Source organism: Elaeis guineensis, chromosome 3 (assembly GCF_000442705.2).
Source record: "Elaeis guineensis isolate ETL-2024a chromosome 3, EG11, whole genome shotgun sequence".
Lineage (NCBI taxonomy): Eukaryota > Viridiplantae > Streptophyta > Magnoliopsida > Arecales > Arecaceae > Elaeis > Elaeis guineensis.
In genome coordinates this window covers 128,666,905-128,680,049 of record NC_025995.2, presented here as the reverse complement: position 1 = coordinate 128,680,049, position 13,145 = coordinate 128,666,905, and positions in this window count along the sequence as shown.

Here is a 13,145-nt window from a genome sequence, read left to right as displayed (position 1 = left end):
CTCAGCCCGGACTCCTACGGGAGCCGGATCTCGTCCCCGACCTCGACTGCGGGAAAGCTTCGCCCGGACTCCTACGGGAGTCGGGCTCCGTCCTCGACCCCGACTGTGGTAAACTTCGTCCGGACTCCTAAGGGAGCCGGACTTCACCCCTGACTTTGATTGCAGGTGAACTTCTTCCGGGCTCCTACGGGAGCCAGATCTCGTCTCCAGCTCCAGCTGCGGGAAGACTCCGCCCGGACTCCTACGGGAGCCGGATTTCGTTCCCAATTCCGGCTACACGCGGACTTCGCCCGGACTCCTACGGGAGCCGGGCTCCATCCACGACTTCGCTTACAGGTAAACTTCGTCCGGACTCTTAAGGGAGCCGGACTTCATCCCTGACTTTGATTGCAGGTAGACTCAGCCCGGACTCCTATGGGAGTCGAATCTCGTCCCCGACCTCGACTGCGGGAAAGCTTCGCCCGGACTCCTACGGGAGCCGGGCTCCGTCCTCGACCCCGACTGCTGGTAAACTTCGTCCGGACTCCTAAGGAGCCGGACTTCACCCCTGACTTTGATTGCAGGTGGGCTTCGCCCGGGCTCCTATGGGAGCCAGATCTTGTCTCCAGCTCCAGCTGCGGGAAGACTCCGCCCGGACTCCTACGGGAGCCGGACCTCGTTCCCAATTCCGGCTGCACGCGGACTTCGTCCGGACTCCTACGGGAGCTGGGCTTCATCCACGACTTCGCTTATAGGTAAACTTCGTCCGGACTCCTAAGGGAGCCGGACTTCATCTCTGACTTTGATTGCAGGTAGACTCAGCCCAGACTCCTACGGGAGTCGGATCTCGTCCCCGACCTCGACTGCAGGAAAGCTTCGCTCGGACTCCTACGGGAGCTAGGCTCCGTCCTCGACCCCGACTGCTGGTAAACTTCGTCCGGACTCCTAAGGGAGCCGGACTTCACCCCTGACTTTGATTGCAGGTGGACTTCGCTCGAGCTCCTACGGGAGCCGGACTCTGGGCCCCTCTCAAACGGGTAGCTAACCACCTCTCCCCGCTAGACGCTCCAGCCGAGCTTCGGCCGACAAGCCTGCACTCCCTGGCGTGGCCGTAGTAACGGCCACGACTTTGCTCCACTTCCTGCGACGGATTCTGTGCGGTTTTATTACTCCCTGGCCAACCACTATGATGCCCACGATCCTGCTCCACTTCCTGCGATGGATACCGCGCGGTTCTTTCATCCTCTGGCAAGTCGTGACAACGGACGCCGCTCCACTCCCACGATAGATTCCACGTGGCATGTCCCGGTGATAGCCACGATTCCACTCCACTACTCTTCGCAACAAACTCCTCCTGACTCTGGACGGCCCACTGTCAGACGGTTACAGACATCGCTATCAGTCTGTTGCCCCCTCCGCCTATAAAAGGGGGACCCCAGATACGTTATTCTCTAAGCCCTCATTTCTACCTAAAAATTCTGCTAAAATTTCCGTTCGAGCACTCCATTCTTGTTGAGGCAGAGAACTGACTTGAGCGTCGGAGGGTCTTGTCGGAGCAACCCCACTCCGGTTTAGACTTCTTTTGCAGGTTCCGCGGCGACCGCGACCTCTACAACTCCAGCTTCTCCAGCGCAGGTGGATTTTTGCACCAACAGATGGTTTACGGTAGATTTGATAATATGATCTATTCTCACTGCGTGCACCTTGCAGACAGGATAATCCAAGCTTCATAAAGCATGTTGTGGTGTTTTAGAGTAACGCGTTGGGTTCCTGTTGGTTGCACCTCCTCTTTGGGCAAGGAATTTCTTTTAGAAGGGGCGTGGTAATCTGCTGGACGGTGGCCAGAAGGTTTACCTGAAGCGAGACCTTTTTGAGCCATAAAGGAAGCCAATTTGATCCATGCTTAACGTGACATGTTAGGTAACTTATAAACGAAACTCGAAACCAGCTTCCTCGTACTTCGACCATTGCATAGATTCGATCAGTTAGAACCCGAAACTAAAGTCATGAAGGAAAACAGCAGCCAGACCCTACTGGAAGGCAATGCATTTCTCCCAGGCGGTACCAGGTCTCCTGAGTTGAGAGTTGGAACTTGGAAGGTTAAAAAGGGGGGAAGGAGAAGCCCAGAACAGGATTCTATACTTTCATTTTACTTTTATTTTTTATTTTTGCTTTTAATGAAACGGGAGGCAGAGTCATTCGGATTTTATGACTAACAAAGATAAGCACATACGATGATACGTACAGTGTGAGAAAGCCCAGCAAAGGAATTACACGCAGATTAACATGCAACACGATAAGAGTTGGAAGCTATCACATCTCTATGCTTAATAAATGAGGAGGAGGGAGACAACGCGACCCTTCTCGAAAATTTAGAAAAATTAAAAAAAAATTATAAAAAATGATCTAAAATAAATATAATTTTTTAAAAAATTAGATTATAAATTTCATATGATGTATGGGATGTGATGCGACATAAAGAGATTCGAAAGATCTCAAAACTTCAAGGGATTAACTCACACCGTGGCAACTCGCACAAAATTTCATATCCTTCAAAAAAAAAATTCAATCTGGACCCATGAAACCCTCTAATCTCTCTCAAGTACTGTGATGATTTTTATATTAATTTTATAAAAAATAAAGTATAACATAAACCGATGATTCGCGTGCAGAAATCATAGCAGTCCATGCGACAATATCTCTTGCATCCATTCCATCGAACAACCTGCGAGCATCATCCAATTGTATTCTGCTCTGGCATCCGCCTAAATTTTGAACCGCTTCTTCAACATCACTAGCCTGGACATTATGCCGCAAGAATCGAGTTCCAGGAAACAGAATCCAAGATGAGACTTTTATCAAACACGGGTCGAGCATCACACAAATTCCCACAAACCGAGTACAAGCTGATCAAAGTATTTTACCTAAATAATTTTTTTAAAAAAATTATTCATAAAAATAATTTAATTTTTAATTTATTTATCAAAATGATGCAAACCACATAAAAACCATTCAAAATAACGTTTTACGATGATCACGTTACCACCCTTTTCCACGTGGACGATGGAAAAAAAATTAAAATCATCATTTTAAATGGTGAGTTCAATTATTAATTAAAAAAAAAAATAAAAAAATAAAAAAATTATAATTTTAAATTTAAAAAAATAAAAATTATAATTTTGATTCAAATAAAAATCATCATTTCAAATTAGTATCCCCATTTCAAATTATCTTTTTAAAAAAATATTTTAAAAAAATTAGTATAAAAAAAATAAAAAATACTATAAAAAAATTAAAAAAAATAAAAATTATAATTCTAAATTTTAATTTTAATTCAAATAAAAATCATCATTTCAAATTACAATCCCATTTTCAAATTAATTTTTTTAAACAAATATCATCAAAAAAATGAGAAAAAAATAAAAATTATAATTTTGAATGAATTTTAAAAAATAAAAATTTTAATTTTAATTGAAATAAAAAACATCATTTCAAATTATTTTTTTCATTTAAAATTAATTTTTTTAAAAAATATCAAAAAAAATCTTAAAAAATTAAAAAATAAAAAATACCATAAGAAATAAAAAATGAGAAAGAAATGAGAAAAAAAATAAAAATTATAATTTTAAATTTAAAAAATAAAAATTTTAATTTTAATTCAAATAAAAAACATCATTTCAAATTACTTTCTCCATTTCAAATTAATTTTTTAAAAAAAATATATCAAAAAAATATATCTTAAAAAATTAAAAAAATAAAAATATCATAAAAAAAATAAAAAAATAAAAAAAAATAAAAATTATAATTTTAAATTTAAAAAAAAATTTAATTTCAATTCAAATAAAAAACATCATTTCAAATTACTTTTTCCATTTCAAATTAATTTTTTTAAAAAATATTCCATACAAAGAAAAAATACCTAAAAGAAAATGTCATAAAAATAAAAAAATGAAAATAAAAAAAAATTAAAATTAAAATTTTAATTTGAATTCAAAAAAAATAAATAAATAAATAAAAAATGCCATAAAAAATAGAAAATGGGAAAAAAATGAGAAAATAAATAAAAATTACAAATTAAAATTTTAAAAAAATAAAAATTTTAACTTTAATTCAAATAAAAAATATCATTTCAAATTACTCTTCCCATTTCAAATTTTTTTTTAAAAAATATCTGAAAAAAAAAATTGGTGTAAAAAAATAAAAAACACCCTAAAAAAAGAAAAAGGGAAAAGAATTGAATAGAAAAAAATAAAAATTTTAATTCTAATTAAAAAATAAAAATTATAATTTTAAGTTTAAAAAAATAAAAATTATAATTATAATTCAAATAAAAAACATCATTTCAAATTAATAAATTAATTTAAATTTAATTTTTAAAAAAATATTCCAAACAAAGAAAAAAATACCTAAAAAAATGCAAAAATGGGTAAAAATGGGAGAAAATTAAAATTAAAATTTTAAATTATAAAAATTTTTATTTGAATTCTAGAAAATTAAAAAAATAAAAAATGTCATAAAAAAGTGAATGAAAGGGGAAAAATGAGAAAAAAAATAAAAATTATAATTATAATTTTTTTTAAAAAAATTTAACTTTAATTCAAATAAAAATTATCATTTTAAATTACTATCCTAATTTTGAATTAAATTTTTTATTAAAAAATCACATAAAAATAACTAAAAAAAATTAAAAAAATTAAAAATATCATAAAAAGAAAAAAATAAAAAAATAAAATAAAAATGTCAAAGAGAATGACGTTTTTGAAAACATCATCCCTTTTGGCATTTTTGTAGGTTAAGACCCAAAAAAAAAATTCTCCCTCTTCTCCGCGTCTTCTCTCCGGCGGCACGGCGGCGAGCTCCCGACGACGGTGAGCTCCCTCTTCTCTCTTTTCTCTTCCTCTCTCTCTCCCTCTTCCTCTCTCTCTCTCCCTTTTTTTCCTTGGTCCACCGACGACAGACAACCGACGGTGGGCCTGTGTGCCCCCCATGTGGTTGGTCCGTCGGTGGGCCTACGGCGGCGGCCACCCTCTCTTTTCTCTTTTTCTCTTTTTCTCTCTCCCTCTTTTTCTTTGGCCCATCGGTGACAGTCGATCGACGGTGGTCCCGCACGCCCCCCATGTGGTTGGTCCGTCGGTGGACCGTCGGCGGCCGCCCGCCCCGCCCCTTCCCTTGGCCGGCCGCTCTCTCTCTTTCCTCTTTCTCTCTCTCTCCCTTTTCCTTCTCTATTCCTCTTTTTCCTTGGCCCACCGACGATGGCCGGCCGGCCGGCGACGGTCCCGCACACCCCCCCATGTGGTTGGTTCGTCGGTGGGCCGGTGGCGGCCGCCCCACCCCTCCCCTTCCGTTGGCCGGCCACGTCTTCCTTCTCCTCTTCCTCTCTCTCTCTCTCCCTCTCCTCTCTCTCTCTCCCTCTTCATTAATATTCAATTATAGTTCATATTGGGTATATCATGTATGATTTTTTTGAAATTTGTAGATTTGGGTATATGAGCGTATGCTGACTATCAGTCCATTACGACGACAGTTGCTCAAGATGCCATCAGAACAACATGATCCTGATGTTCCATTCAGACTAGACGGACTATTGAGATATAGATATAAAAATATTACTTTTCTTTACTTGAAACTTACTGTTTTAAATTCGATAAAATTTATTTAACATGAGTAGATTGCGAAACAGATGGAACGTTGCATTCAACGTTCATCACGTATCGACGAGAGTGACACGGATTTATAGATGCCAGTTGGATACATTAGTTAATACATATAGACGGATAAATTTGATTTTTTTATAAATATCATTTTACAGTATTTATAATCTATTAAAATTTTAGCTTACTAAATTTTTTTATTTTAACTCTACCAGTTTTTGTGGGAGCCATATACAGATGAGATATTGGCTATATTATCACAGATGTGTACAGTTGGACATGACATATGGACTGCTAGAATGCCACTTATTTATTTTGATGTGGTAGAGTGGCATCTTTTCGATCGTGTTCTGCGGCAGTTTGGTCAGATTCAGGGCATCCCAGAGTAGTTTGATACTAGCCAGAGACTTTATCATATTGATCGACGAGGGAGAGCTCGTATTGACTGGCGTATCAGGCATGCAGAGTACATTGATATTTGGGATGCACGTCGAGATCACATTGTTCATGGTGATCCCATTTTGAGAGGCCGTTCATATACCGAGGACTACATGGCTTGATTTTTTAGCATTATAATGCGAGTCATTGGACAGCCTAGGTATGCAATTTTCGGATACGAGGGCAAGAGTTATGCTGTGCGTCTTTTGATAAGACTATGAAAATTAGTTTATGTTGTTTGTGTTAGATTTTTATTTTATATTTTACAGTATATTGACTATTTTATTTTTATTATGTAGACTGATTCTATATCGGGTCTTATGTTGGACGCACGTCGTGCTTTATCTACGACTGATGAGGATGAACGGATTCGGATACTGCGTGAGATAGAGAGAACAAGTTTCGAAACATTGATGGCGATTGGTGTTGACCCATATAGTTGTGCGCCTTGGTATGGAGTAGCCAATGTGCCAGATATGAGATATACGCCGTCATCATATGTTTCACATATACCATCACCATATATTCCACAAATGTCATCATTAGATGCTGCACAGATGCCACCGCTTTTTGATCCACAGATGACAGTGTCTTCTTCTTTCTACATCCCCCAGATGACTCACCGGATATCAGTTGGCCACATGAGTATGACATTTTCTTTTCAGGCCTGTTGTTCCTTGAATTGATTTTGATGATTACAAAGCATTTGAGGGGGTTACTAATAATTTTGGCTTGAAAAAAGATTTATTATGTTTCAGGGGCAAAATCATAATTTTATCAAGTTCTGATTCAGAAGCCTTAAGAGCAAGAGCAGAAGATTTGTAATTTATTGGAGGTAATTTCAATATTTTTGGATGTGTATTTTAAAAGAAAATCATGTTTATAAATTGAGTCGACCCCATGAGTCGACTCATGGCAAAAGGGGCTGAACGGTACGTTATTTTTAGCTGGCACACTCAATTGAGTTAACCCCATGAGTTGACCCCTGTGCATGAGTCGACCCTATGAGTTGACCTCTATTGCTGTGCAAGCCAAAGATACAGAACTGTCAATTTCTGTTCTGTGCCATATGAGCTAACCCCATGAGTCGACCCCTGTGCATGAGTCGACCCTATGAGTCGATCTCTGCGACGGAAAAACTCCGTAATGGTTAGTTTTTAGCTTGTTTTGGCTACATTTAATGCCTATTTAATGTACTCTAACGGGTCTATTTCCGTCCAGATTACTCTCCACCATCATTTAAAGTTATAAAAGGCACTTAAAGGAGAGAATCAATAACAAGAGAAAGATTTTGAAGAGGTTCTTCAAGCATTCATTTCAGCCCTAACAAAAGAGCCCTTTTGAAGTTAAAGAAGCTTTCATTTCAAGTTCACCAACTCCTCAAGAGCTTATTCAAGTCTTCAACCACCTTGAGAAAAATCAGAATAGCTTCATTCTTATTGTGTAAAGTATATTTAAAGCTTTATTTGCTCATTAAAGGAGTTACATTTGTATTTCCGTGTGATTAACTGTTATACTCTATTTTGAGTTGATTTTTTATTTTGGAAGGGGTCCAAAACGTGAAAAAGTTGATCCGAACCTTGAATCGGATTGTATTGGATTGGCTTATACTCGAAAAATAAGTGTTCTAGTTTGGAATAGCTAGAGTCGGAGGTTCCGACGTTATATTCGGGTTGAATACAGTTTAGTGGATTTGAATTCAAAGTAGGAGCTTGGGGGGTGGATGTAGGTGCAAGGTTGGCACCGAACCACTATAAATTTTTTTGTTTGTGTTGTGCTTACTTGCTCTCCTTTTAAGTTTCTTTATCCTCTTGTATTCTTGCATCCAACTTCTACATCTTGCATAAATTACACTCTCCATACTTATCTTGCTCATTGTTAAATATTTTTCATAGTTGTAAGTTAAGTTTAAATTTTTTAAAAACTCAATTCACCCCTCCTCTTGGGTTGCATAGCTGGGCAACAAGTGGTATCAGAGCTCGATGCTCTAGCCCTACTTTGATTTAACCATCAAAGAGCTAAAGATCTATGGCAACTCAAGTTGGTGCTTCATTAGCCGAGGGACAGTCCACTAACTGACCTCTACTTTTCAATGGGTCAAACTATACCTATTGAAAAGCTCGAATGAAAATCTTTATTCAAATACTTGACTATGATATGTGGGGTATCATAGTAAATAGACCACACACATCCACTAAAATAATTGATGGTGTGGAATCAACCAAACCCGAAAGAGAATGGGATGAGGTTGATAAGAAAATGGCTCAACTAAATGCAAAAGCCATGAATATTTTATATTGTGCTCTAGATGCTAATGAATTCAATCATATTTCAACATGCATATCTGCTAAGAAAATCTGGGATAGATTAGAAGTAACTCATGAAGGAACTAACCAAGTGAAGGAATCAAAAATCAACATGCTTGTGCATAAATATGAACCTTTTAAAATAGAGTTTGATGAGTCAATAACTGAAATATTTACTCATTTTACTAATATTATTAATGATTTAAAAAGTCTTGATATGTCTTATTCTAACAGTGACGTCATGAGGAAGATTCTTAGGTCTTTACCAAGGACTTGGGAGGCCAAAGTGACCGCAATCCAAGAAGCCAAAGATCTGAACATCCTACCTTTGGAAGAGCTTCTAGGATCGCTGATGACTCACGAGCTAAGCATGAAACAACATCAAGAAGAAGATGTCAAAAAGAAGAGGATAATCGCCCTCAAATCCACTGCTCAAGCTGATGAAGAGTCCGATGATACAGAAAAAGAAGAACAGGATGAAGAAATGGCCTTCATCACTAGAAGATTTAAGAAGTTCTTGAAGAAAAGAAGATAAGGAATGAGGAAGAGGCCACCTATAAAAGGAGAACATAGCAAAGAGAAGGATAAGGAGCAACCTCTTATTTGTTATAAATGCAAGAAATCGGGATACTTTAAGTCTGAGTGCCCACAACTGAAGAAGGATCCCAAGAAGTACAAGAAGAAGGCCATGATGGCTACATGGAGCGGAAGTGATGAGTCAAGTTCTGAAGAAGAAGAGTCAAATGAACAAGCCAATTTGTGCTTTATGGCACATGAAAATGAGGTAAATATTGAAACTCCTATTGACTTTACCTTTGAAGAACTTCATGAAGCTTTTTATAATCTAATTGATGAACTAAAGAAGCTAAGAGTAAAGAACAAAGAATTAAAGTCAAGAAATCAATCTTTACTAAAAGAAATTGAGAGCATTTCAAATGAAAAATCTACCTTGTCTCAAGAAAATCTGAATTTAAAGAATGAGATTGCCAAGTTGAAACCAATGGTTGAAAAATTTATTTTAAACTCAAATAAACTTCACATAATACTTGACAATCAAAAAGCCATTTATGATAAAGTCGGTCTTAGTTATAACCCTTTAAAGAAATAAAAACTTCTGAAAAATATCTTTGTAAACTCATCATACAACAAGTTTTCAAATATAACTTGCTTTAAATGTGGTAGAATAGGATACAAATCCTATTCATGTTCTTCTAACAAATTTGAAAATTTCAATGTAAAAAAAATATGGATTCCAAAAGGAACCATTATGACTAACCAAAAAGGATCCAAGAAAATTTGAGTACCAAAAGTCAAAACTTGATTCTTATGTATAGGTGTGTCTTGCATCCCAAGGAGCAAACCAGAGATGGTATCTTGATAGCGGGTGCTCAAGACACATGACTGGTGATGAATCTCAATTCATCACACTTGTTGCTAAAAATGGAGGGATGGTCACCTTTGGAGATAATGGTAAAGGAAAGATTATTGGTATAGGTAACATTGGTATCACTCCCTCCAAGTATATTGAAAATATTTTATTAGTAGATGGTTTAAAACATAATTTATTAAGCATCAGTCAATTTTGTGATAAAGGATACAAAGTCATTTTTGAATCTTCATAATTAAATCAAATCTTTTAGATCTAAAAATTAGCATATATGATATGTTTAATTTAAGTTTAGTTCTAAAATTAGAATGATTAAAAAATTCACATCAGACTAATATAAGGTTGTCCTGACATTGGGTTTACCCCCTATATTGTAAAGGTTGTCCTAGTTTGATGTGAATCGATTTTTGAAAAGATATTTTTTAAAATATTTTAGTCATTATTTTAAATTTAATTATATATATATTTGATATGTGTAAATTTAGTTTTAGATATGAAATTTGATGTATTTGTGATGCATGCCAAATAGGTAAACAAACACGAGTCTTATTCAAATCTAAAAATATTGTTTCAACTTCTAGACCATTAGAACTATTGCATATGGATTTATTTGGATCCACTAGAACTACTAATCTAGGTAGAAAATGATATGGTTTCGTAATTATTGATGATTTCTCTCATTTTACATGGGTTTTCTTTTGGGTACATAAGGATAAAACCTTTCATGTTTTCTCAAAATTTTATCGAAAAGTCACAAATGAAAAAAAATTTCAATTCAAAATATTTGAAGTGATCATGGAATCGAATTTGAAAATCAAGATTTTGAAAAATTTTATGATGAAAAAGGTATTGACCATAACTTTTCAGCACCTAGGACACTCCAACAAAATGGGGTAGTAGAAAGAAAAAATAGAACTCTTGAAGTGTTGTGATCCAGGTGGTGTGCCCAAGGCCCAGGGGATCAAGGCTAAGGTCCATCATTCATGAGGGCTTCATGGAGGCTCTAGGGTTAGTTGGGCCCTAGGTTGAAAGACTGTGAGCCTTTCGGGTTCTTGAGGTCTAGGTTATGTGGGCCTCAAGGGACCAACTCTTTATGGGCCAGGTCTGGACCCAGGATAGGTGAGATTAGGTCGAGTCATGGGTGTACATGGGCTTGGGTTAACCTAATCTCCCATAGAGTTGGTCAAGGGAGTTTTGGGTTTGGGTCACTTGACCCTATGTTTATATATACATGCACTGTATAGGTTTGATTAAGCCAAAGAATACGAAAATCCTTTCTCCCAAGTCTCTCTCTCTCTTCTCCCTCTCTCTTCAGCTATTCTCCATGCCCCAGGAGCAAGAAACCCTAGGGTTTCTTGCCGCCAAGTCCATAGAAGGCAGGAAAAGCAGGGGAGGCACTAGGGTTTTGAGACCCTCCCCCTTTGTGCCGCCAACCATATTGCCTCTCCCTCTCTTACAGCCAATCAAACATCAGGTCTAGGACTTGAAATCTCTTGCTATAAGGTTGGTACAAGTTCCTCTCAGATCTGGAGTTGATCTGAGGTCGTTTGAGGCACGGGTGAGATCTCCATCAACAGATCTATAGGAAAGGCTGCAGCAGGATAGATCTGCAAGGTCTGGTTCTATCTACCTTCTTTTCTATTTAGAATGCTCCAATTTGAGATCTACAAATTGAAAGACCTCGGTCCAGGCCTGATCTGGTTGGGTACCCGATCTTGAATTTTTTAGAGGTGATCTTAGAGGTGTTCTTCATCTGGAACGAAATGCTAACGAAGAAGATAGCAACCAGGCTGATTTCGTCAAGGGCCTTCGATCGAGTCCAGAAGTCTCCAGATTTGTTCGTTGCTGGTTTCACTGCACCCAAGGTCTGTGGGAGGAGCCGGGATCGTGCTCCAATAGTTGGTATCAGAGCCACGTTGGTGAGGAAGCAGTTTCAAGCATGAGAAGTTGAAGATCTCAAGTGCTGAAAATTTTCAGCAAGGTACCATCAAGGTATATTCTACACTTCTTGATTTTATATTGCTTGTTTGGCTTAGATCCAGTCTTGGGCAGCAATATGAAGGTTAATTTCAAGAAGTTTGATGGCAAGAGAAATTTTTCCATGTGAAAAATTCGGGTGGAGGATCTTCTGGTGCAAGCAGATCTGGATCAGGCTTTGGATGAGAAGCCTGAAGGAATGACAGATAGACAGTGGGCATCGTTGGAGAAGAAAGAATGCTCGATGATCAGAGGATGTTTGACGGATGCGGCGTTGTATTCAGTGCTGGAAGAAAAGACCCCGAAGGGCTTTTGGTCGAAATTGCACACCATGTATATGGGGAAGAATATGTACAACAAGCTAATGCTGAAGAAGAGATTGTACAGTCTTCAGATGCAGGAGGGATCTGATGTGATTGGCCACATTCAAAGGTTCGACCAGTTATGCACGGAGTTGATGAATATCGGGGTGAAGCTGGATGAGGAGGACAAGTCCCTGTTGCTTTTGTGTTCGCTGCTAGGATCATATGACTCTTTGGTGACTACATTGCTCTACGATAAGGAGACTCTGGAATATGAGGACATGGTCTCGGTGCTGAGGTCTAATGAGCAAAAAAAAAGTTGACCAGAGATCGGGCTCCCCAGGAGGGTTTGGCAGTAGGGGAGAGGACAGGTAGAGGCAGAGGCAGAAGCAAGTCCAGAGGGCGGTCCAAGTTCAGGAAGAGAAAGAAAGAGATGAAATGCTTCAAGTGTAACGAGTTCGGACACTTCAAGCGAGAATGTCCACTATGGAAGAGCAAGAAGGGAGAAAGAAGTGGCTCAGAATCAGTGAGTGCAGTTGCTGGACAGTAGGTGGAGGATGATCTACTTGTGGTATTAGATGGTCACAGGCATTACACAGAGGAGTGGACACTAGACTCTGCGTGCTCACATCACTACACACCACACAAGTCTTGGTTTGCGACATACACCAAGACAGATGAGGGATCAGTCACTCTAGGCGACAATCATCCTTGCAAGGTGGTCGGGATAGGGACAGTCAGGATGAGGATGTTTGATGGGATTGTGAGGACATTGACAAATGTAAAGCACATTCCGGAGCTGGAAAAGAATCTGGTGTCACTAGGCTACTTGGAGCGCAGTGGATACAGCTTCAGCAGTAAGGCTAGAAGCGGAGTATTAAACATCTCCAATGGAGCTATGGTGGTGATGAGAGGCAGGAGGTTGGACAATAATCTCTATCGCATGGAGGGATCTGTGGTGATCGAAGAGTCTGATGCAACAGTTGCAGCACAGGACCAGCAGGGGGCTTACAGGATGTGGCACTACCGCCTAGGCCACATGGGTGACAAGGGGCTGAGGGAGTTGAGCAGGAGAGGACTCATCTTTGATCTGGAGGATGGTGCT